The sequence below is a fragment of the Lissotriton helveticus genome, chromosome 3_1, assembly GCF_964261635.1.
Source record: "Lissotriton helveticus chromosome 3_1, aLisHel1.1, whole genome shotgun sequence".
NCBI classification, from domain to species: Eukaryota; Metazoa; Chordata; class Amphibia; order Caudata; family Salamandridae; genus Lissotriton; species Lissotriton helveticus.
Window position 1 is genome coordinate 1,333,179,206 of NC_136061.1, and position 26,816 is coordinate 1,333,206,021.

Here is a 26,816-nt window from a genome sequence, read left to right on the forward strand (position 1 = left end):
CCCAGGGGCCCAGGTACACTCCTGCTTCTCAGCCCCTTGCTGATGGTCCTTTTTCTCCGAGTTTGCTCAGGCAGATCTCCGTGAGGTCCGGCCATGCTGAGAGAGGGAAGGCAGTCCCGGGGCCCGTCCACCGGGGCCTGCAGGGGTCTGGGTACGCTCCTGCCTCGCAGCCCCTTGCTGATGGTCCTTTTTATCTGAGTTTGCTCAGGCAGACCTCCGTGAGGTCCGGCCATACTGAGAGAGGGGAAGGCAGTCCCGAGGCCTGCCCGCCGGGGCCCCCAGGGTCCCGAGCACGCACCTGCCTCTCAGCCCCTTGCCGATGGTCCTTTTACTTCGAGTTTGCTCAGGCAGACCTCCGTGAGGTCCGGCCATGCTGAGAGGGGGAAGGCAGTCCCAGGGCCCGCCCACTGGGGCCCCCAGGGGCCCAGGTACGCTCCTGCCTCTCAGCCCCTTGCCTATGGTCCTTTTTCTCTGAGTTTGCTCAGGCAGACATCCGTGAGGTCCGGCCATGCTGAGAGGGGGAAGGCAGTCCCGGGGCCTGCCCGCCGGGGCCCCAGGGGCCCGGGTACGCTCCTGCCTCTCAGCCCCTTGCCGGTGAGCTGGGTTTAGACCGTCGTGAGACAGGTTAGTTTTACCCTACTGATTATGTGTTGTTGCAATAGTAATCCTGCTCAGTACGAGAGGGACCACAGGTTCATACATTTGGTGTATGTGCTTGGCTGAGGAGCCAATAGGGTGAAGCTACCATCTGTGGGATTATGACTGAATGCCTCTAAGTCAGAATCCCCCCTAAACCGTAACGATACCGCAGTGCCGTGGAGCCTCGGTTGGCCTGAGATAGCCGGCCTCTCTCGGGGGGCCGGTGTGTAGAGCCACTCACTTGGGGACCGGTGCGTGGACGGAAAGGGGCTGCCTCCATCACCCTTAGTGCACCGCATGTTTGTGAGGTACCCGGTGCTAAATCATTCGTAGACAACCTGATTCTGGGTCAGGGTTTCATAAGTAGCAGAGCAGCTACCTCGCTGCGATCTATTGAAAGTCATCCTCTGAGCCAAGCTTTTGTCTCTCTGTGTGTGGGTGCCCGCGGACGCCTCCCTCCACCACACCCAGGGGTGGGTCCCTCTGCCGCCAGGCCGGTGGAGGGACGCGGAGGGGGTAATACGCGTCCATGGGAGGCCGCCTCCACCACGTGCCATTCGACACGGGGGCCTCCCCCTCCTGTCCCTGCCCCACCGGGGTGCAGGGACGGGGGCCACCAACCCTCGCGGGTCAGCAGGGTGACCAGATGGCCCCCCCTTCCCGCTGCTCCCGGGCAAGTCGGGCAGGGTGGTGAGCAGCAGCCACCCGGGGGAAGGAACCTCTAGAGCGGCTACCTCGGTGCGCCTGGCCACCCTTGCCGGACTGCAAGGGCAACTGGGTACTGCACCCTCCCAGGCCGTCTGGGTGCTGGGTCGTCCCGGGCCATCAGGTCGCTTGGCTGCACGACCAGATGGCCCTGTAGGCTGGGCGACCAGATGGCCCTGTGGGCTGGGCGACCAGATGGCCCTGCGGACTGGGCGACCAGATGGCCCTGCGGACTGGGCGACCAGATGGCCCTGCGGGCTGGGCGACCAGATGGCCCTGCGGGCTGGGCGACCAGATGGCCCTGCGGGCTGGGCGACCAGATGGCCCTGCGGGCTGGGCGACCAGATGGCCCTGCGGGCTGGGCGACCAGATGGCCCTGCGGGCTGGGTTACCAGATGGCCCTGCGGGCTGGCAGCCGGGATAACTCCAACTTTTGTCCTTCCCCAAAGTTCTGTAAGCCCCCACTACGTAGGGGCTTAATAGTCTAGAAAAATGGGCTCGCCGGGCAGGCTGTCGGGGAGAGGACGTGGCCTGGGCTTAACCCTCCTTGGTTCCGGCCGAGGGTCTGGGGGCTGGGGACAGGTGTTCACCAGGGCCCGTGGAGGCTCGCCACGGCTTGGCTAGGGCTCGGAGGCTGGGCCCGGGGCTTGAGCTCCGTCAGGCGGGCCCCGGGGTGCATGAACCCCCCGTCCTGCAAGTCATCAGATTGTCCGGGCGCTGGGGACGGGGCTCCACCGGGGCCTGGGGAGGCTCTCCCTAGCCTGGCTAGGACTCGGAGGCTGGGAATGGGCCCAGGGCTTGAGCTCCGACCGGCGGGCCCCGGGTTTGCATGAGCCCCCCGTCCATGTAGCTAGCCATTACCATCTCCTGATATTCCCTGCCTAAGCCAGGTCTCGACACAAGCCTCACGGTAAACGTCTATCCCTTCCATCCCCTCTTGCATGCTTTACTATGTCAACAAAGGCCGTTTTCCACACCCTTTTATTGACATTTTCGACTAGCTACCCTGCGTATATTGTCTAATGCCTCACGGGCCCTGGTAAATATACTGATAGAATTTCATGCATAAGGATTGGAAGTAAAACCTCTACTCCGGTGGTAAAGATCAACATCTCAATCGTCACTACAATATTGAGCAGGGTCATATTTCTTTTATTAGAGCACGATTGTAGTTTTTCTACTTTTTTCTGAAAGATATACCTAGTGTTGTTAAAGCAGTATAAAATGGGGTAGCTGTGTAGTCTCTTTACACAAGTCATTTTTATTCATAACTATAATTTTATTTTAAAGGGTTTGTTTATCGAACAGAAACCCAATAATGCAGAAGAATACTGTGTAGCAACAGGAAACCTATACAACATGTCAGAACAGAGAGGCGTACAGGAAGAGAACTCAGGACAATAAATACTTAGAAATACAGAAGAAACACTGAGAAGAGAGGCAGAGCAAGGAAGGGAAACAGCCTAGGTTGGTAGAGAGATTGTAAAGTAGATGGTTTTGTAACCTTTCATGAATGACATCTCTGAAGGAGCAAGTCGGAGCCTAGTGGTGAAGAAAGTGAGAGTTTGGGATTTCTAGAATAACCTAGGATGCACAGGTTTGAACGACGACAATTACATTGACTACGCACTTTTATGCCACAAACTAATTTCTATACTAGCATGTGCTCAATCATCAACTACATATTTCCCATGCAGACTCACTGAAGTCCTCTACAAAACTCTTGCTTTCTTCCTGGCTCATTGTTTCACTAAGGCCAGCTATTTTATACATCCTCGCCACTGTTACTTACACCACCTGCCCAGCCAATGTCTACTTAAAGGGTCCAGTCACCCTTTTCTACCTCAGTGTCACACCAGTCCATCAAATAAGCAACATCACATGATCCCGATCAGATACTGAGAAAAGGTAACAAGCATTGGCAAAGCCAATAGACCTCGACTGTATGAGAGCTACTGACATTACCAATGTCTTTTAGCCATGTTTTACAACAGTGTGACTGATGTTCAGTATAGATAATGGTTAGTGGTGTGGGATTGAGCAGAGTAGACTAAGCGGACTGGCATGGAGTGGAGTGGCGTACAGTGGAGTATTGTAGGTTAGAGTGGAGTAGAGAGAAGAGGTGTAGAGTGGAGTAGCACAGTGTGGAATGGTGTACAGTACAGTGGCATGGAGTTGAGTGGCGTAGAGTTGACTGCTTTAGAGTAGAGTAGAGTGGCATAGACTGGAGTGGCATAGGGGAGAGTGGTGTAGAGTGGAGTTACGCAGAGTGGAGGGCATAGAGTGACAGAGTGGAATGGAGTTATGTAGAGTAAAGTGGCATACAGTGGAGTGGCATAGAATGGAGTGGCATATAGTGGTGTGGAGTGGAGTGGAGAGGTGTGGCATAGAGTAGAGTGACAGAGTGGTGTAGAGTGCTGTAGAGTGGTAATCTGTGATGTGTCATGGAATGGCATAGAGTGGAGTAGACTGGAGTGTAGTGGCATAGTGTGGAGTAGGTATAGTTGTTTAGAGTAGCTTAGATTGGCATACAGTGGTGTGTAGTACAATGATGTAGAGTGGCATAGAATGGATTGGTGTAGAGTAAAGTGGTGTAGAGTAACAAGGTGTAGAGTGGAATAGCATAGAGTGGAGTATAATGCATGGAGTGGAATGGCGTAGAGAGGAGTGGCATAAAGTGGCATACATTGGCATTGTGTGAAGTGCAGCGGCATAGAGTGGTGTAGAGTAGAGTGCCTTATAGTGGATTGGCCCAAAGTAGGGAGGAGCGGCATAGAGGAGAGAAGAGTGGTGTTGAGTAGCGTGGAGTGATGTAGAGTCGAGTGGCATGGAGTGGTGTTCAGTGGAGTAGAGTAAAGTGAAGCAGAATAGAGGGGAGTGGCATAAAGTGGCATGGAGTAGAGTGGCACACAGTGGAGTGATGCAGAGCAGAGTGACATAGAGTGGTGTGGAGTAGTGTGGCATTGAGCAGAGTGGCATAGATTGGAGTTGCATGGAATAGTGTACAGTGGTGTGACATAGAGTGGAGTGGCATAGAGTGGAGTATAGCAAAGTGGAGTGGTGTGCAATAAATTGGCATAGAGTATAGTGGTGTCAAGTCCAGTAGCATAGAGTAGAATAGAGTGAAATTGAGTAGAGTGGCATAGACTGGAGTGGTGTGGTGTGGAGTAGAGTGGTGTAGAGTGGAGTGGCATATAGTCGAGTGACAGAGCAGAGTAATGAGGAGTAGAGTGGTATAGAGTGACTTAGAATGGAATGAAATTACGTGGAGTAAAGTGGTATGCATGGAGTGGTGTAGAGTGGAGTGGTTTAGAGTAGCCTAGAGTGCCATTCTGTGGAGTGGATTGCAGTGGACGGGCATGGAGTGGTGTAGAGTGACGTACAGTAGAGTGGAGTGGTATAGAGTCAAGTGGTGTAGAGTAGGGTGGCAGAGAGTTCAGTAGAATATCAAAGAGCGGGGTGTTGTGGAGTAGCATAGAGTGAAGTAGTGTAGATTGGTGTACAGTGGCATTATGTGGAGTGCAGTGGCGTAGAGTAGAGTGCCATAAAGTAGGGTGATGTAAAGTACAGTAGAGTGGTGTAGAGTGGCACATAGTGGCAATGAGTGGAGTTGATTAGCGCGGAGTGTCAGAGTACAGTGGCATGAACTGCAGTAGAGCAGAGCAGAGTGGAGTGGAGTGGAGTAGCATGGAGTGGAGTAGAATGGAGTGGCACAGAACGGCATGGAGAAGAGCGGCACATAGTGGGGTGATGTACAGTAGAGTGGCACGGAGTAGAGTAAATTAAAGTGGAGTGGCATAGAATGGTATAGAGTAACATAGAGTGGAGTGGCATAGAGTAGAGTGGAGTGGAATAGAGTACAGTGGAGGGGGGGCCACTAACTGACTGGGGGCAGTAATCGAACACCATCTACCTACCCGAGAGGTCTTGCTGGCTGCCACGCTTCTTTGCCTCGCTCTCCCCCGCCGCCGCACTTGCCATAGCGGCCGCCAAGAGGGGGGAACGTTTACAGCTACAGTCTTCAGTCTGCCTACAACTCCCAGCGTCCCCTGAGAGGTCCCGGGGACGCCGCCTGCAGCGTCACTTGCCAGCGCCCGGAGGCCCATAAAGAAGAGCCGCTCCTGCTGGGGAGCGGGGGCCACTAACTGACTGGGGGCAGTAATCGAACACCATCTACCTACCCGAGAGGTCTTGCTGGCTGCCATGCTTCTTTGCCTCGCTCTCCCCCGCCGTCGCACTTGCCATAGCGGCCGTCGAGAGGGAGGAGCGTTTACCGCTACAGTCTTCAGCCTGCCTACAACTCCCAGCGTCCCCTGCGAGGTCCCGGGGCCGCCGCCTGCAGCGTCACTTGCCAGCGCCCGGAGGCGCATAAAGAAGAGCCGCTCCTGCTGGGGAGCGGGGGCCACTAACTGACTGGGGGCAGTAATCGAACACCATCTCCCTACCCGAGAGGTCTTGCTGGCTGCCACGCTTCTTTGCCTCGCTCTCCCTCGCCACCGCACTTGCCATAGCGGCCGCTGAGAGGGGGGAGCGTTTACCGCTACAGTCTTCAGTCTGCCTACAACTCCCAGCGTCCCCTGCGAGGTCCCGGGGACGCCGCCTGCAGCGTCACTTTCCAGCGCCCGGAGGCGCATAAAGAAGAGCCGCTCCTCCCGCGTCGCGGGACGTGTGCGGGCGGAGCCCGGGCCGCGGGGTGGGCCGTCTGTGGCCGTCCGCTGACGACCAGGGATGGGACGGGCCACCCCCCCGACTTTGTTTATTGTGACAGGTACTGTGAAATTGGACCGGTCGTCTTTGCTTGACGGGGCAACTGAACATACTGGCATTTAATTGCTCAAGACGGAGAAGGGGGTGAGGAGAAAATATAGCGCATTATATGTCTGCGTAGTCACCCATAAGAAGGAAGCTAGGATTGCACATAGGGGGGGGGGGGGAAAGAGTCAGTCAAATATACTTTTACTATGTCAAATCCCCCAAAACCACGCTCGGCTACGAGCAGAGCACACCTAGCTGAAACCCCTAAACAAACCATGGGTGAAACAAATATTGCACCTCCCAATAAAGTAAAAAAAAAACACCACAATCGATTTGATGTTGAGGAAGGTATCTGGGGAGATAGATCGAATGGAAAGGAGTCTATCCGCCTCACCCATTCCTATAGTAGCTACCCCAACGCAATCTAGGGATCAAACATTAGCTGATAGTCCCAATATGACTGAAAATATAGTCTCAGCAAGTAACCCATTAGAGGGTGTTCCCTGTGCCCAACACATACTACTCTCCGGGGTAGAAAATTCAGGGCACAGTGGCCCTACCACCCACAGTAAACCCAAACAACGGGGGAGGAGGAAGGGACAACAGAGGAAAAACAAATCACTTATAGGAGTTGGTCGTCTCAAAAATAGACAAGAGGTTACCCTGGTAGACAATAGAGTGCATACAAGCGTAAATCCACCAGGGTGGATTGAGGAGGTTCTAGGAGAACTCAAGAAACACATGTAAACATTTATTATCGCCCAGTTGAAACCAATTGTAAGCAGGGTGGATAAAATAGCCAACGAACTGTCTAAACAAGGCAAGACATTAGACCTGACAAGTAAGAAATCCCCTCCAGGTCCTAATCAACCTAATCAATCCACAAGTGTGGCTACTGATAATATAGTAACTAATAACAATTGTGTTAGTAACATCCAACACACGATCGCCCAGGTACACAACGCCCGAAAGTTCCCCAAGATCCTGGAAGGGGATTAAATCAAAAGACAAGCACTAAAAATATCGATAAAGGCCCCAGCAACCATTCATACAAAGGGGCCAGGAAGACCACCACTCAAGCAATGGCCCTTCTAGCTCATCCTATACGGACTTCAACCCATTCTATAGCCCAGAAAGACCCCCCCCACATATAAATCTACCACCAGAAGCCAGCCCCTATGTATTAGTATTCGCAGGGGTACCGGAACTCAGGGCATCAGATAAAGAATCGCATTCTCAACTTCATTCAATAATCGCAAAGTGGCTGGACATCCACAGGCCATTGAATAACGGGGAAAGGGGAGAGATATTGCATGTAAGAAGAGCTAACTGGTTAGGAGGCAGGAAAAAAGATATAAGAGGGGATTGTATTGTGGCAAATTTCAGAGATGGCAGACTGCTGGAATACATATTGAGAAGCTCTAATAGAAATCACACCAGCACAATTTGTGCGCTCCCCCTGGGGTACTTTTACCCAAGGAGACGGAGCAGTAACAATTTTGATCACCCAATGTGGAATTCTGGAAGGATACAATATACCCAAAAGGACAGAGCCACGAACTACCCCGACCAGCTCTTACCTCCCCGGGACTAGCCCCAGTGGAGAAACAGATTTGCCCCCCTGCAGTCGCTCGATGAAAATGATTGACTACCCCCTATAGATAACGAGCAAGCAAGTACTGTAATAGGGGAGCAAGTAAGTCCTTCAATAGAGGAAGGAATTGCTCACAGTATGAAAGGGTTAGCAATGAGGACAGAGGACCCCCCAAAGCAGAGGGAGGAGACTGACAGTGCCTTAAAGACCTGTAAAAAAGTAGAGTGTAGACCAAACGACCACAGCACAGAGGGAAGGAAAGCAAATAGGTCAGGGCTAGCTTTTTTGTCTTGGAATATAGCAGGCCTGGGGCAAATTTTAAAACAAGGAGTGGAGGGAGTATATAAGGGGCTTTCACATTATAGCCTTACAGGAGACATGGGCACGAGACCCCGACTCCTGTCAACTGGAGGGCTATAAATGTTTTTTTAGGCCAGCTCAGGAAGCAAGATCTGGGAGGGAGAAGGGAGGGCTAGTTATATATGTGGATTTAGATTTAAAAGGCATTTGGTCACAATCCACATGGGTATCAGATACCATACAAGCAGTGGCATTCCAGGGACAAGGACAGAGATTTCTAATTCTAAATTTTTATAACTCAGGCCCAATTGAGGGAAACTTCCCTGTATTACAAGAGTTAGAGTGTAGATTAAATGATGAAATAGACCAAAGGCAGGGGGGCCCGAACCAATTGTTTTGCTGATGGGTGACTTTAATTGTCACCTGTGCCCAAAACTACTCCCCATGTCCCCTGATTGGTCATCCTGCCCTGAAGAAAGTGGACCACACTTTGAACATAACAGAGAAGGCACACTGCTTATTAAGTTACTTGGTAGCTTTGCCCTCACCCATACAATGGACTTGTTGCCACTGGAAAAAGGGGACACTCTCATACCAACATTCAAAGGAAGAGGCTGCTCTTCTATCATAGGCTTTATAGTAATATCTGCCTTTGCTAAAGAGCAGATTAAAGAGGTTAGAACGGAGTGGAGCTCCTTTAGCGATCACAACCCCCTAACTCTTGAAATAGCATATAACGATCTACCTGTAGAATATCTCAGGGAAGACATTGTAATTTGTCCAACTGATCAGGGGAGGCGCATAAGATGGGCAAAGATTAATCCACAAGAATTCTATAGCACCCTAGTGGAAAGAGGGAAAGAACACATACAGATTTGCCTCGATCTTGCAATAGAGGGGAGAGAAGTGGGCCTGGCATTTGAGTCCTTAACTAGGGTAGTTGAGGGATTACTAAAAACTAAGCGGCCCATAAAGGAACTGACAACCCCAAGATGGTTTGACTCTAACTGCTCACGGGCACTGAGAGAACTAAAACAGAGCCTTAAGAAGTCCCCGAGAGAAAAGAATGAAATCGCCCTCTGCAGACGTAATTACAAAATGCAGGTTAAGCAAAGAAAAAGCACACTCCAAAAGGAAGTTTGGGCAGACCTAAGAGAAGCAGGAGAAAACAGGGACTATACGCAATTCTGGAGAATTATAAATAGACCTGTTATCAAGACTCCAGTTCCCCTGTAATTAGCACCAACATACTTCCCGAACAATGGATTAACCACTTCAAAAGTCTTTATAACCAACAGGATGAAGAAGTTAGGGATGGAGTGTGGGAGGGCCCTAGAGCATCCGAATTAGAATTCTCTTTATTGGAAGTCTCAAAGGCAATCCATGGCCTGACGCGTAATAAAGCACCAGGCCCGGATGGCACCCCCCCAGATCTTTTTTTAAGCAACACTGATTTGTGGGCACCGATTATGACCAGAGTACTAAATGTTGCAATTAAATCTGGACTCCCGCGTTCTTGGTCAACTGCACTGATTGTCCCTATATATAAGAAAGGCTGTGGGAATAATCCACAATGCTACAGACCAATCTCGCTAATTGACGTCTCAGCTAAACTACTAGGCAGAGCAATTTTAAATCGTCTTGCTGAGTGGACTGAAGTACACCACACCCTAGTAGACACCCAATACGGGTTTAGAGCAGGTAAGTCAACTAGTGACCAATGCCTGAACCTATATCTACTAGTTGCCAAATACACTATATCTGAGAAAGGAACAATGTACATGGGGTTCATGGACCTGGCAGCTGCATTCGACAATGTAAATCGAACTAAACTCTGGGCACTTATGTCCAAATTGGGAATTGATCCAGACCTCATAAATATCCTAAAGGAACTTCCCTGGAACACCACTGCCAAAGTCCGCTATAGCGCGGGAGGGGTGAGTACCGATCCCTTCCCGTGCACTGGCGGGGTGAGGCAGGGGTGTATCCTGGCCCCTTTCCTATTTTCCCTTTACATAAATGACCTGGAGAGCTCACTGACGATATTGGGGACTGATTACACAAGAGTAGGATCGCGTCACATACCGGTACTTTTGTACGCGGATGACGTGGTCCTGCTCGCACGAACAGCAGTGAGCCTGCAGCAGCTAATTAGTTGCTTTGTCAGGTTCATGGAGAATCTAGATCTCTCGGTAAACCTGACTAAGTCATTTGTCATGGTGGCAGGGAAGAAACCGTCCAAGAGATTTGTGTTCAAAATAGGAACACGTGCCTTGGACACTGTAAATACATTTTCGTACCTGGGTCTTCTGTTTGACGAAAATATTAGGTTTGCCCCATTGATGGAGGAAAGGTGTAGGAAACTTATATCAGCAAATGGTGCCATCTTAAACTTCGCACGTAGGTTGGGCCGTTGGTCTCCAGAACAAGTAATGACGCTGTACAGAGCAGTTAGTACTACTAAAGCCACATACGGGGCAGCGGTGTGGGGCTTTAGGGTTGTATACCAGATACAAGCAGAGGAAGATAAATTCCTAAGGAAATTGCTGAAGTTACCACAGAGCATTCCGGCAACAATCATACACAAGGAACTGGGTACCCCGTACATTTCTGACCTGATTAAAGTGAGACCAATCCTGACCTGGCTTCGAATCCGGCTAAATCCAAATGCCGAACTCAGTAGACAAATAATTAAAGATTGCCTTCTGAGAGATAGGTGCCTACAAATCCCAAGGCTTAAATACGTCAAAGAAACCCTAGAGTGTATAGACCATCAAAGATTATTTACTGACCCGTCAATCATTGACACTTCTTGCAAACATCACATCCACAAGCAGCTACTTGAAAAATATGATTGCAGTAGGAAACAATCTGACTCTATTAAAACATCTGTAGTAGCGCACTCTCTTGTGAGCAACGAAATGGGTATAGAACCATATCTATTTTTAATGTATAGCCAACAAGAGAGGTTTTTAATGTGTCGTTTTAGGCTCAATTTGTTATCTAATATTTTAGCTTACCTGTCTGGTTTTACTTTAACAATTGAGCAGAAGGGTGCCTGCGGCTGCAACAATAGGTCTCCGCAGGACACCCTTCATTTTGTATTATTATGTTCCTTTTATAGAATCCCGCGCCGAAGATTTCTTGTGGATATTTTAAAGGAGTCAAAAATCTATCATGCTAAAACTGCTTTATTATTTTTACAAAGAGCAACTGACATGCGTACTCTGTGTGCCATCATGAGTTTTTTTTTAAATTGTTGTCAAATTACGAAATACTAGGGGCTGATGTAGGATGAAATGAATTAAATGCTTTTCCTTTTTAACTAATATTAATAAGAATTTTAAAATTTTAACATGGTAAAGTTCAGAGATACAATGTAATTTGTTGATTGTGGATTTGTATTATGTATTTTTATGATGGTTTTTAACCATCGAAATAAAGTTTAACTGAACTGAGTACAGTGGAGTGTTATAGAATGGAGTGTGTAGAGGAAAGGGGCATAGAGTAGAGTGGCATAGAATGGAGCTGAGTGAAGTGATGTAAGTAGAGTGGAATAAAGTAGAGCGGAATAGAGCAGAGTGGTATAGAGTGGCATACAGTGGCCCTGTGTGGGGTGTAGTGGCATAGAGTAGAATGGAGTAGAGTAGTGTAGCATAGAGTAGAGTGATGAGAGAGGAGTGGCATAAAGTGGAGTGGCATAGAGCAGAGTGGAATAGAGCAGAGTGGCATAGAGTGGCATTGTGTGGAGTGCAGTGGTGTAGAGTATAGTGGAGTAGAGTAGTGTAGCATAGAGTCCCACAGACAACACACTTAAGACCGTGAAGAGTGTTCTCTGGAGCCCCTTCGGATCCTTGCCCACACCACATCTTCCATAGAGCAGCCACCTCCATCGTCCCTGAGCTTCGCCGCACCATCAACTGCTCCATCGAGACCGCCACCTTCCCTGATGACTGGAAACACGTTAGATCAACTCCCTCCTAAAGAAACGTCTGCCAACCCAATAGACCTCAAGAGCTTCATCCCATCTCCCTGCTCCCCTTCCCAGCCAAGGTCATCGAGAAAGCCATCAACGCCGAACTTTCTGAATTCATAAAAGTGAACTATGTCCTGGACATCTCCCAACCAGGCTTCCAAAGCAACCACAACACTGAGACCGCACACCTTGCCTCCACCGACAACATTTGCGCCCTCCTCTATCAAAACAAAACTGCAGCCTTTATCTTGCTGAGCCTTTCGGCTGCCTTTGATGCAGTCTCACACTGCACCCTAATCATGAAACTGCTCGACATCTGCATCCCGACAAGACCCTGGACTGTATCCACCTCTACCTTTCCGGCCAAACACAGTGAGTCAGACTATCTCTGTTCCTCTCAGAACCCACAGTGATCGTCTATAGAGTGTCCCAGGGCTCATCCCTGAATCCTACCCTCTTCAACATCTACAGGGCTCCCCTCTCCGCCATTGTCAGGAAACACAGACTCAACATTTTCTCCTGCACAGATGACACTGAGCTGATTCTGTTCCTCACCAACAAACCCATAACCACCAGAAACAACTTCCACAATGAGGTGAAGGCCGTTGCCTCCTGGATAAAAGACAGCTGCCTCAAACTCAACTCGTACAGGACCAAAGTAGTCATCCTGGGACCCACCCCCTCAGCCTGGGATGACTCCTGGTGGTCAGCAGCACTGGGACCTCCCCCCACCGCCGTGGGCCACAGTCACAACCTCAGCATCATACTGGATTCTTTGCTCACATTGAATCACCAGATCAAAGCTGTATCCTCATCATGCTTCCACACCCTCTGCCTGCTTCAAAAGACCAGGTACCATTTTTATCAGCAGACATAGGGGGAATGCTGGATGGGAGGAAATTTGTGTCAGCCCGGTGATCCCACAACTTTCCCACACAGAAATATGAGGAAAATATGTTTTGTCTAGCTACATTTGATGTTTGCAGTGGACTCTGGGTAGGAGAGCATTTGGGGATCCACGCAAGCCACACCTCCCTTGATTTCCCAGGGTGTCTAGTTTTTAGAAATGTCTGTGTTCAGTAGGATCAAGCTGGGACCAAAATCGCAGGTGCCCCATATCTATCACAAAATGACCTGGTTTAGCAAGGGGGGGGGGCACCTGCTTTTTGGGTCCCGGGTTTGACAGCCATCTAAGGACACCTAAAAATCCCAGACATTTCTGAAAACTTAACACCTGGAGGAGTCCAGGGAGGTTTGGCTTGCGTGGATCCTCCAATGTTTCTTTCCCAGAATCCCCTGCAAACCTCAAACTTAGCTAAAGAATCACATTTTTCTCCCATGTCTGTCTGGGATCACTGCGCCAGCACAAATTTCCTACCACTCAGCATTTCCCTTGGTTTCCCGAGTAAAATGATACCTCACTTATGTGGGTGGGCCAAGTGCCTGCGACTCGGAAGTGTCAAAAACATAGGGATTGAGGGGATAGCACAGCAAGTTTGAAGTGTTATATATTTTTTTATATGCATTTTTGGGCTGACTCTGCATTAAACACCCACACAAATGAGATATCATTTTTATCGGGAGAGAAATGAGAATGCTGTGTGGTGAGATATTTGTGCTGGTGCAGTGATCCCAGCAAAAACAACAGGTGATGGACAGAATGCAGAACAATGTCATACATTCACCCCAGTACAGAGATCTGGGCCTAAATCCACCGTTTTTTTCGCTCACCATGCCTTTCCAGTTTGAACCCAGCCATATGCAAATCAGTCTTGACCCTGTGCCCCATGGGAACAGTCCAGCCCGAACTGCCAAATGATCCCAGGCAGAAATGTAAGAAAACTGTGATTTCTTTTAAGCTAAGTTGGAAGTTTGCAGGGGAATCTGGGTAGGAAAATGTTGTGAGAGCCACGCAAGTAACACCTTCCTGGACTCCCCCGGGTATCCAATTTTCAAAAAGTTCTGGGTTTGGTAGTTTTCCCTAGATGACCACTGAGCTTGGGACCAAAACCGCAGGTGACTCTCTCGCAAAACCAAGTCTTTTATGATTGATAATTATGAAGTCTCCGCACTACATTTTGGGCCAATTCCTGTCACGTTAAATAGGCTTAACCACACAAGTGAGGTATCATTTTTATTGGGAGACTTGGAGGAATGCTGGGTGAGTGGAGGTTTGTGACTCCCCAGGGATTCCAGGCCTTTCCATTACAGAAACATGAGAAATATGTGTTTCTTTCTACAAAGTTTCATTTATTCTGTGTCTGTAAAACTGTTCTTTTCTATTTTTACATGATCAACTGAATGGGCCTAAATGCTTTGCTGAACTCCATATTTGGAGAAACTGCGACTGCTCGACAAAGTCCTGAAGTTAAAGAAGCTGTAGCCTTGAATCATGGCCAAGACGGACATGGAAGGCGGAGAAGAATGAACTTATTGCCTTGACAGAGAAAGCTGATTTGACAAGATTGTTTATTAAAATAAAACATTTGATACATTTCACTTCCGGGAGGAATAAAAAGAACATGGGTTGATAAAGTTATGGGAGGGGATGTCATGAATACATGATTGACAAGTTGCCTCTAAAAACAATATGGTGTGATGGCTACTCCTCGTTCTTGTCCAATAAAATTGTGGAATTAACTCATTTGCAACATTTGAGGGTGGTACACTGACCTGAAAAATAGTATAACTAGGGTATGCTTGGTTAGTTAGGTTGTCCGACTTGTCTGAATAGCTGACCTGTCACTGACCAAACGCACTCAATAGGTGATCGAAAGCAGAGTTGCTGGCGGAGCACTCTGTCAGAAGATTCGATAATCCAATCAGGATTATTGGGAAGGAGATCGATGACCCAATCGGGGTTCGACTGTTAGCTGCAGAGAGGGTTTTTAACGCTGACGTTTTGAACTTTAACTCTGGTGCGAGTCTTAACCTGTGGTGGTCCTGTCCTGATCCAATTTGGTCAGTATCCTGTCCTGGTTCTGATTCTGGCTTAAACCTGTTCTTTTCTGCTGGCACCTGTACTTTGGGATTCTATTTCTTTGATTCAGCTTATGACCAGGGTTGGTCATCACACCGAAATATCGAACTATTAAGTGTGGGTTTGTCATTGTACTGTTTCCTTTTCTCTTACCCACCCTTTGTTTTAATGCTTAACGACAATTTCTCTCCAAATTATTGAAAATGTTTGTTTTTAAATCTGCATTAGTCTAAAACATAATAAGAAATGAATTTGAGTTTTTATGTTCATACATTTTCAAAGATTTTTACTTAGATAAAGATTATATACCTTTCCGAGTTTGTGGTTATTTATGAAATGCTAAATGTTATTATTGCTATCTATTTCTCTCCAACTCCCTTGATCCTTAGGACTTTAGGTATCAGTGACTTGGATTGGTAAGATAAATGGCATAAAAATCCAAATGGTAAAAAAACAACAACAATTAAATGGAGTTTGTAGGTTTACCTGTTTAATATTTAGATATATGGGCCCAGGTGAGTATGTTGAGCAGGTGAGCCCGCGCTCTATCAGTTATTTTAGTAGCAGAGTAGTGGTTAGGGATTAGTGTAGACAGATAGATAGTATATATTGATTATTGATTGATTATTAGTTATTGATTTTATGCATTAACCAAAACTTATCTGTTTTATGTTTTGTCTGGAAACCGCGGGGGCAGAATAGCAGATGGTAAATGAAAGCCATTGTGTAGTGAGGACACTTGTTTGTAGGAGAAAGTGCATGGTAATTAAAACCGGAAGCACTGTTTTAAGGATTTTTCTGAATAAATGTGTGAATAATTGATTGCAAAGAGTTCGCTAGTAAAACTTTAGTGTGATATCACCTAGAAAGGGTCACACTGAGGGAGTAGCAGGTTCTTCTGAGCTTGATTGATAGCAAAGGGGTTGGTGAAACTTTGGCCTTACATAACGTAGTTAGGGTAAGCCCGAGGGAGTAACAGGTTCTCTGATGCTTGTGTGAAAGGTAGACGGAAGGGATCTACTTGTATTGTGTGAAGAGTAAACGGTAGGGAGTTACTCGCAGTGAATTAAAATTCATTCTTTCCTTTTGAATTAGTTACTCAGACACAGTGGCAAATGTTTTTACGTTGTTAATTATTAAAAATGAGCATTTAAAGTGAATCGAAATAAACTCTCGTATTAACTTGCAAAGGAGGGAGTCAGTTGCCGAGCTGCGCTGACATCACTCAGAGCTACGCTGGTATTGGTTGATACAGCGGGTTTGTAGTTGAGGTAATTTGGTAAAGAGGGGTGAGCACAGGAGTGTGAGAACTCGTCTCAAGGCAAAAGCCACGCAACCATTGGTTGAACTTGATAGTATTCTAATCATTGATTGGTCATTGTAAATAAGAAACATTTTTGCATTGGAAGTTTTTTTCGTAAACAAACTGAGTGTCATCATAAAGTAAAGCGGCATAAAATATATGTGGCATTTAGATCCAGGATTTACAGGAAATTGACCAAATAGAAAATATCTAGGTTTTGCTAAAGAACAGATGATAAGAGGAAGACCTTATATCATGAACGGAGATAAAAGAAAAATGTTGTTTGCCAAGAAATTTAAAATTTTCTTTGGAAAGGATAAGTCAATAAAAACCAGAGAAGGGATTATTATTCCACCACCGAACACGCCCGCATCATACATGATGGTTGAAAGGGGCTACCATACTTGTATATGGTTAGAAAACTGGATAGAATATACAAAAGATGATGGAATTTTGGAATTTCCAGAAAATGGTACCTTTAATGGTAGAGTTTTGTATAATTTAAAAACACGCATGAATGAATTAGATCCAAGACCTAGATTAACCCAATATGAGGCATTGGAGGAATGGGAAATAGAGGCTTTTGAGCAAGACAGATTCAGAAGTGATAAAAGTATTAGTAAATGTTATCCTAAATTTCCTAAAGAGACAAGAGATAAGCAGATGAAACAATGGAGACAGTCCATGTTAGTTGAAGGATTATATCCTGTCCGAGCTCTAGAAGAACAAACAGGGAGTAAAAGTACTGAGAAAACTAAAAATGTAATGTCAAGTACTGATCCAGAAGATGATTACTTGGAGGATTTATTAATGAAAAATCCGCCACCTTATAATAAAGAGCAGAATCAGACAAATACTAGTGCCCCGTTCTTAAAGCCACCTTTAGTAACGCAAGTATTACATGAGGCATCATTAGAAAAAACATTACAGGAAAAAGAACGAGAAGCAATAATTAAGCAAAGGAATGAATTGATTCAGAAAATTACACAGTTAAATGTCAGTCCAGAAGCCTTGACAATTCCAGTAACTATTTGGTCCAGTTGTTCCTTTATATGGAGAAAAACGGACTAGTGCCAACGTGGTAAAAAGGGGGTCTGTGTTATAACCTCTGGAAAAGATACCAGCTTTCCGCATTTTATGCATACTGCGCACGGAGACCTTCTGAACGATATCATGTTTTCATGTGATATGGAGTTTGCCAACAATATGTGTTCACCCGTAGCCCCATTCAGACCAACCTTTAATGGACGAGGTATTTTTTCAACAATTAATTTCATTTTGATTTCTTGTAGATATTCCACTCGTGTTAAGCACTTCTGTACTCATGATATCGCATTAAGCGATCACTTTCCATTAAGTATTGAAGTCACTATGCTTAACCAAAATGTTAATACTAAAGGAAAATCCACGCAATTCCTGAAGAATATTAGTCTGAGCAGGCAAAACGGGTACGCCCTGAAGTGGGCGAAAGTGGACCCGAAAGAATTCACTAGTAAGTTACTGACTGAGTGTATAAAAATGTTCCATGTTTGTCTGATGGAAATTCCTCCCATTCAGCAATTACTGAGAGCTTTTTAGCAATTTCTGCTCAAGTTAAAGAAATTCTGTGGGTAAAAGCTAAAAGTAATGAAAATAATAGGGAAGGGTGGTTTGATTCGAATTGCACAAAGGCTTACACTAAACTTAAAAACGCATTGAAGGCCACAGTGAAGGATCAGGAGCAAATCTTTGGGCGGTAAGGCCCCGGGCCCGGATGGTATCCCGGTCGACCTTTTTAAAAAGAACTTGGTGCTCTGGGGTCCACTTTTAACCCACATTTTTAATGCATGCTGCTCCAGTGAGTTTTTATCATCGTGGTATGAAACTATCATAGTCCCCATTTTTAAAAAGGGCGATAAGGCAAACCCAGCTTGTTATCGCCCAATTTCATTATTGGATTCCACAGGTAAAATAATAGGGCGTGTGGTTTTAGACAGACTGCAGACGTGGGTGTAGGAACATTCAATTTTAAGTAATTTGCAATATGGTTTCTGAAAGGGCCTTGGTACTATTGACGAGGGTGGAATCTTACATATTCTCCTAGATAAATATACAAAAGCCAAAAGGGAAAGGCTGTTTTTAACTTTTGTTGTTCTAACATCAGCCTTCGATTGTATCATTCATGAAAAGTTGTGGGTTATTTTAGAGGGGTTAAGGGTGGACAAGTCAATAATTTCCTTTTTAAGACAGTTGTACTCAAGGGCAAGGGCGAGAGTTTGTTTCGGACAGGATGGAGATTGCACTAGGAATTTTAGATTCTCAAAGGGCGTGAGACAAAGTTGTGTCCTTGCCCCATTCCTCTTCACGTTATATATAAATGACCTTGAGTGCACTTTAATTAAGGAGTGCAGGGATTTCCCACTAGCAGCAACTTGCCCTATCTCTGCACTCCTTTATGCAGATGATGCGGTCCTGATGGCCCGCACTCTCCTTGGTCTCCAAAGGGTAGTATCCTCTTTTACTGAATTTATGACAAATTTGGGCCTTACAATTAATTGCTCAAAAATGTTCTCCATGAACTGTGGGAACGGGTCAAATAAAATTAAAAGTAAAAACCCATTTTTATTAACAATAAGGCAATAGAGAACACTAACACTTTCTCTTATCTAGGGATTCTATTTGATCAGTCAGGGTCTTGGAGCAGGGCAATACAAGCGAGAAGGCTTCTCTATAGCAAATCATTGATGGCATTAACAAACTTTAGTAGAAAACTGGGCAGATGTTCTCCTGTTGAACTGTTGTGCATTGATAGGGCGACATGCCTAGCAATTGCTACTTATGGGGCAGGTATCTGGCGATATGCAAATGTTAATTCTTTTCAAATAGCAGAAAACATCTTCCTCAGGTACCTTTTGGCAGTACCAGACAGCACGTCAACATTTTTTTGTCACACCCTACTGAGCCTGCCATTCCGGGAGGATGTGATTAGGATACAGCCTGTCCTTATGTGGCATCCGGTTTGGACCACTGAAGTACCCACTTTTAATCACCATATTTTAAAGGATGCACTAGGAACGGATGGGGCCAACCACATAGGATGGCTAACATATGTCAAAACCTTTTTAATTCAAATTGGCCAAGTAGAGTACTATAATGACCCCTGTGCGATGTGCAAGGTATCGAGGAAGGACCTCAAAGCTAGTTGTATGCTATATTTGAGTGAAATGAGATTTACGAGCGAACTGACTAAGACAGCGGTCTTAACACATCATCTCACTCTGACTTCTGTAACCATATAACCATATATTTTGCTAACTGCCAGAGATTATGACGCGTTTCAGGTTGAGCATATTACATAGATCTCTGAGCTTCCCTGTAGTAAATGACTGGTCGAGAACACTTTGTAATTGTCCATGTGACGACGTGTCATCCCAGTCGTCCATGCATATATTGTTCTTTTGCACATTCTACTCTAAACCCAGAAAAAGATGGATTGTTCCCGTGTTAAAAAGGTTGGGTTTGAGACGATGTCGCCCCGCATTTCTTGCATTGCAATATTTGGACAATATATTTACTATTGCCTCTGTCACTGCCGCCTTAAAAAATGTTTTTAAATATCGTATATCAATTGCAAAATGATTTTTACATGGTTTTTTTAAATCTTGCTCTTAATCCTTAATATATTTGTGGAACTTATGTGTGATTTATAAATTGTACTTTTATGGGTATTTTTGATACAATAACTGAATAAAGTTCTTTTGATTGACTAGTCCCAGTCCTAGACCTCCTATTCTACACCTGTAGTACAACCAAGGAAAGAAGCATTAATAGTGGATGACCAAGCAAGTGAATGTGGGTCAGAAATGTCTTTGATGGATTTACCTATAAGAGAACCAGTAAGTAATTCAGCTAGGAAAACAACACCTGTAAATACTAGAGAGGTACAAATAGAAAGCTCTTCAGGTACGAGAAGTGCAACTGTAGTCACTCCGGAAGAAATTGAAAGATGGTCTCGAGAAATAGAAAAAACAAAATCACAGTCAAAGACATTGGATATTTTTAAATTAAGAGTTCAACTCGAAGAAATGATTGCTGGAAATGTGGGATTAGATCGATTAAATGTATTAAATGAAGATGAATTGTTGTTTTATATGTCGGAGTATCACTCGGAATACAAAAACATTTCAGGAAAAATTTACGAGTCTGGCAAGTGAAATGGGAATTGACATTGGTAAATCAAAAGTGTTACAGAAACCATATCGAGCTGAATTTTCTGACAAAGATTTAGGAAATATGAATGTGTCAGGTCGTAAATTGCAAATCAAAGAATTACTAACATTGTTGCAAAAATGGGGTGACGTAGACAGATGGAAAGCTAAGTGGTTAAAGAAAAAGGAAGAAGCCCAAGGAAAAAGCACTGTATCAGAATATATGATGAAGGAAACAGAAAAAGTGGAAAGATTGCGTCCAATGAGAGAAGTACCAGGTGGAGGTTATGTGCATGTTCCTTGGTCCCGACAAGATATATTGTCATTTACAAATGACTTTCCAAAACTAAGAGAGAAACCTGTAAATTGGTACAGGCAGGTCGAAAGATTTGTAAAGGTTTCAAAAGTGCTATTAAAGGATCTAGATGGATTATTCAACATTGTTGTTCCTGTCGATTTATGGACAAAATGTAAAATTGCAGTAAATTGGCCAAATTAAGAATATCCTAGAGACCCAAAAACAGGAGCACCGTCCGATGAGGTGATGAGAAAGTATAATCAGGTTATACTGTTTTTGAAAGGGAAAGTACCACCAAAAGAGACAGACTGGACTAGAATAGACCGAACTACCCAGAACAAAGCTGAATCTGTGCATGCATATTATGAACGTCTTTTACATGTTTTTAACAGTATAGTGGTTTGGAGAATATTGACACTAAAGATATGACACATTTTTTTCTATCGGTTTGTGACTGGACTAAGACCAGAAATTTTGCAATGGATTAAAGATAATAAAATCTGTTGGGAGGCCAAACCTGTAGATGAAATACTGAAAAATGCAAAATATTGTGAAGATGAATTGGACAATAAACGAAAGAATTTAGAAGAAAAAGTAATGTGGGCACAGGTAAAATTAGTAGAACAACAAGAACAACAATTGAAAAATATGCAGACTCAAGGAGATGGAAATGGTAATAAACCTAGAGCTAAATTTAACTGAGAAGAAGCTAAGAAAAAATGTCCTTGTCATGGGTGCGGCAAGTTGGGGCATTGGAAGAACGAGTGTAAGGCTGTGCTAAATAATAATAATAATTTGAATCCACAGGCGCAGAATGAGGTATCGAAAAAGCAGCAAAAACAGGTAATACAAAATCAGTTACCAATGGCGCCTATGCCAAACCCTGGGAGTCAACCAGCATACAGTGTAGATACCACAAGCTGGGAAGGAAGTGGTAAAAGGGACACAGTGACACCCCAATTTCTTTTGAGTGATTCGTACTTTGATGAAGACAGTTTCTGACGGTGCTTGAGGGGGAGGACGAGGAGTGCGTACTTTGCACATTCTTGCAGGTAGATCAGGCAGGTCCATACATTGAGGAAAAGGTTGAAGGAAATGATGTTACTTTCCTGTTGTATACTGCTGCTACCCGTTCTACTGTGAGAACAGCAGACATTCTAAACCTACCCCTCTCGGGAGAAACGATCCAAGTAGTGGGCGTTTCTAATAAACAAATTAGTACCCCAGTTACAGAACCAATGGAAGTCAAAATAGGCAGTTTTAAAGAAACGCATACATTTGCCGTATGTGACTCTAGTCCTGTAAATCTGTTAGGTAGGGACTTGTGCAAAATGAATTGCACTATCTTTTGTACACCAAATGGTGTTGAAATTCAAACCCCAGATGAAGACAGAATTAATAAATCATGTTAGCAAAACAAGAAACAACTGAAAAACCAAAGTTTACCATTGAAGACTTGCCAAAAGAGGGAGACGCTTCAGAGGATTTTGGCGGCAGACCAGACCAGCAGGTGAGCAGCGGGGACTACACGCCCCACAATCCCGGCGAGGCGGCCAGCGAGAACAGCCGCCCCTCCCACTGACACCGCGGGTTTCATTAGCGCTTCGCGCCTCCCGCTCTGCGGGAGACGCTTCAGAGGATTTTGGCAGCAGACCAGACCAGCGGGTGAGCAGTGGGGACTACACGCCCCACTATCTCGTGAAGGCGGCCGGCGAGAACAGCAGCCCCTCCCCCTGACACCGGTGGGGTATTAATTCAGAAGGCCCATCCTGCCTCGCGGGATGCGAGCGGGCGGGCGCTGGGCTAAGCCCGGGCAAAGGGCGGGCCATCTGCGGCCATCAGGGGCCAGAAGAGGTCGGGCCGGGCCACCCCCCTTGGTTCTAGTTCCAGTGATGGGAAAGCGCAAGCAGGACAGCAATGGTGAAGGGGAAGGTAAGAAGGCCAAAGTCCCGAGGAAATCTGAGTCCATTATTTCGTATTTAACTTCGGCAGTGGGGGTCTTAGGTGTTGAAATCGCCAACGCCGAGAAGGAACTTGGCTTGGATATCCCCTCCACTATACGTGAGGACTCAATAAACATGCCTGTACTGGGTCCGGTTTCTAATATCCCTCTTAACCCTGTAGTGATGATTAAGAATCCATCTCACTTGCCTATCAGTGATAGAGCTGCGAATGAAGGCCTGATTAATGACAAAGTGGGGAATCCTCCCGGCCAAGCATCATCGGGCATTGAGGGGAAACGAAGGCGGCCTAAGAAGAACCCCAAAAAGCCTAAAGCAGGAGCTGCCCCACAAACCATTGACTCAAGTCTCCCTGTCCAATTTGCGGCACTCGTTGAAGGATTGTTTGAATCTCGGCTGGAGCCTGTTCTTACAGGCATAGCCAAAGACATTGTGGACACACTTAACACTTGTGTTGCTAGTTTATTGAAGAAATGTGACCATATTGATAAGTTTATAAAAGAGTATAGGGAGCGACAATGTGTGGCTAATAAACCATGTGAGGAGGTTGATTTTAATAGGCCGAAGAGTAGGCATCAGGCCCCCACTGAAATCACCCTTCCCGAAGAGCGCCATATAAATGCATCTAATTACGAGAGGTCGGGGGCCACTAATATGACAAAGGGTTGCCTGCAGCCAAATAATACAGCTGAGACAAGAACTACGGTTGCTGTGGGGGCGGAACCTTTTAGGACACGCCTAAGCAGTAATACGCCTATTCCCTCCAGGGGATTTACTTTATATCTCCCACCGGATGCTGCTCCCTTGGTGGCTGTCTTAACTGGGGTGTCTCCCTTAAGTAACGACATGGTCGAGTCCACACAAGATCTTATTGGGAAGGCAAAAACCTGGTGTACCCAGCTTAGTAGTGGTGGATTAGATATCTTATCCCATATTATTATGGCAAGACGGGTCGGGTGGGTGAGGAAGCGTAATAAGAGTATATGGGGGACTGTGTGGTGGTTAACTTTAATAGGCATAATGTTGCGAATAGATTGTTTTGGGATGCCTCAGATATCGGTGGTTCTGGCATTAGGCCACTCCCATTGGGCTACTTTTATCCACCAGTAGCCAATTCACAACCATTATTGCTCGCACAGAAAAACCAAACCCCTAGGCTGTTTCAGCCTTATTCTGCCGGCCAAAGTAACCTAGTAAGAGGGCCCACTCAGAGAGAGGAGGGACTAGTATTGACTTCTCCTTGTCTGTCTGGCAATCCACTAACCGAATGGGGCACAGACTTAGCTGTGGCAAATCACTTCTCCCCACTATCCAATATGGAGGATAATGATTGACTACAGGATACAAATCAACACTAAATGGAACCCATTAGGGCGCCAGGCCGCTTTCCTACTTGTAAAATTCTTAGTTGGAAAGTGGCTGGTCTTAGACAAAAAAGCACTGATGACATTTGGCTTGATTTTGTAAAACAGTACAATATTATTGCCCTACAAGAAACATGGGACACATCTAAAAGCTTTAGTCTGAATGGGTATTTCAGCTTTGTTGTGGAGCAACTCCTGGTTTAGGGGGTAGACCAAAAGGAGGTTTACCTCTGCTTATATCTTTAAAACTTAGTGGTCCCCTTAAAATGCTGGAGTCTGGCTCAAACAATATACTAATTCTTGAGTGGACTGGTCCTGATCTCCCTACTATGTTATTGATTAATTTTTATAACGCCAGCGAGAAGGATTTGAGGAATCAACATTTAGGTTCCCTGGTGGGTTTTTTAACTGATTATAAATTAGCACATGACACTTTATACAAAATCATCATCATGGGTGATTTTAATATTCATCCCTGCAGCTGGGATTGTCTTTTAGACAGCCATCAAGGGCCCCCAGGCTCTGTTGTCCCGCACTTCGAACATAGTTGCTAGGGAGAGGCCCTGGAGGACCTCCTAACCAACATGAACCTCTTTGAGGTAGCAGGTGATCGGGGGGAGGAAAGGGTTCCTACATTCAAGGGTAAAGAATCTGACACTGTCATTGATTTTATTTTTGTTTTGTCTGTTGTGCTAGCTAGGGCACCCTCTATGAAGTAGTTGTCTCTGTGTATAGCGATCATAACCCAGTAATCCTGGAATTGGATCTAGGGGAGGTTAATGATATCAGGGATAAGATTCCTGCGGAGACTATCAACTTGACCCCAAAAGATCAAGGTAGGAGGCTCAATAGGGCTAGGGTGGTCCCAGATGCCTTTATGGAGGACCTTTTAATTAAGGCTGATGTAAACCTGGCCGTATGTCTAGACAGTTCTACCCCAAGTGGCTAAATTATTGGTGCTTATGTTTCCATTTGTACTCAGATCAAAAAGGACCTGAAGGTAAAAACTAAATGGAATCCTAATCACCAACATAGATGGTTTGTTGGTAGTTGCACCAAAGCTCATGGGGCTCTCCCTCAAGCTATAAAACAAAAACCTAGAGCTAGAGAGCTTGTTGCCAGCTTAAGGAAGACTTACAAATTGGCAATTGCTAATCGGAAAAAGGATATCAAATCTGAGGCCTGGAACAATTTTCTGTCATCTGATGTTCTAAGGGACAGTAGCAAATTCTGAGCAACCATCAACCATCCCTTTTTCTCAGGTCAGGATAATTTAATTCTAGACTGTGTGATCCCAGACGAAAAATGTCTCTCACATTTTAGTGAGATTTATGGCAGTGAGGGTAGTGCCTCCCAAGAGCTGGTGCACATACCCACGCAACCAGCTCCACCTCTCATATTTATTGAGGACGAGGTCCAAAGAGCGATCCTGGAGATGTCCAAAAATAAAGCCCCAGGCCTGGATGGCGTCCCAGCGGACCTATATGGGTCTTTACCCAAATGTTGGGCAAAGATTTTAACAAATGTTTTTAAGGCATCCAGTATTAATGGGTTCCCGGCATCTTGGGCTACTTCAATAATAATCCCAGTTTTTTAAAAGGGCCTGAGGAGTGACCCCTCCTGCTACAGACCTATCTCTTTGATTGACTCCGCTGTTAAAATCTTGGGCAGAGTCATTCTGCATAAGCTTAGAGAATGGCTGGGGGAAAGAGGGGTCCTCTTTAATCTTCAATACGGGTTCAGGGAGAAAAGAAGTACCCTAGATCAATGCCTACATTTGCATCTTTCAATAAATAAATACACTCAGGCAAAGGAAGGATTGCTCTACATGGGTTTTATGGACCTCTCATCGGCCTTTGACCTGGTTAACCTAGCAAAGTTGTGGACAATTTTACTGAATATAGGGATAGACCCATCTTTAGTTAATTTTTTAGCTGCTCTTCACCAGGGGCTTTTAGCATCAGTCAGGGTTACTAGGAGGGGGGTTGCACTAGTCACTTTACCTCTAAGCGGGGTGTTAGGCAGGTTTGCATCCTGGCACCCCTTCTTTTTACTTTATATATTAATGCTCTTGATAAGTTTTTAGAGGGGGCATCATTAGACGTTCTGCGTGTTGGAGATTCCGTAATCCCAGTTCTCCTCTACGCGGATGATGCAGTGTTACTGGCCCGAACCTGCCTGGGACTCCAGAGACTGTTGGATTCCTTTGGGGATTTTATGGATTCTTTAGACCTGCAGGTAAACAACAAAAAGTCACATGTTATGGTTGTTGGCAGACGCCCTTGGGGCCTAAAATTAAAACGCTTCTTTTGTAACGGCGCAGAGGTATCAAGGGTACCTGTTTTTACATATCTTGGGGTCATTTTTGACGAAAAAGGTACTTGGGGACCTCAGCAGAAAATTAAGTGTAACGCCGTAGCTAGGTCAACGGCAGCGTTATTGGGCTTTGCGAAGCGGCTGGGGTCGAGACCTATGGAGGCTCTTTTAAAGGTTTATAAATCTAAATGTCTGACTTTAGCCTCGTATGGTGCCTCACTGTGGGGCTTTTTACCTCAAGAAAAGATACAGGTAGCAGAAAATAAATTTTTAAGATCCCTACTGGTGGTTCCCCAATCTACTCCTACATTCTCTTTGCACTCTGAACTGGGGCTGGGCTACGTTATTGATCCACTGAAAGTTGCCCCATTGATTTGCTGGGTAAAAGCTTGGTTGAACCGTGAGATTACACTACATCACCTTATTTTAAGAGACTGT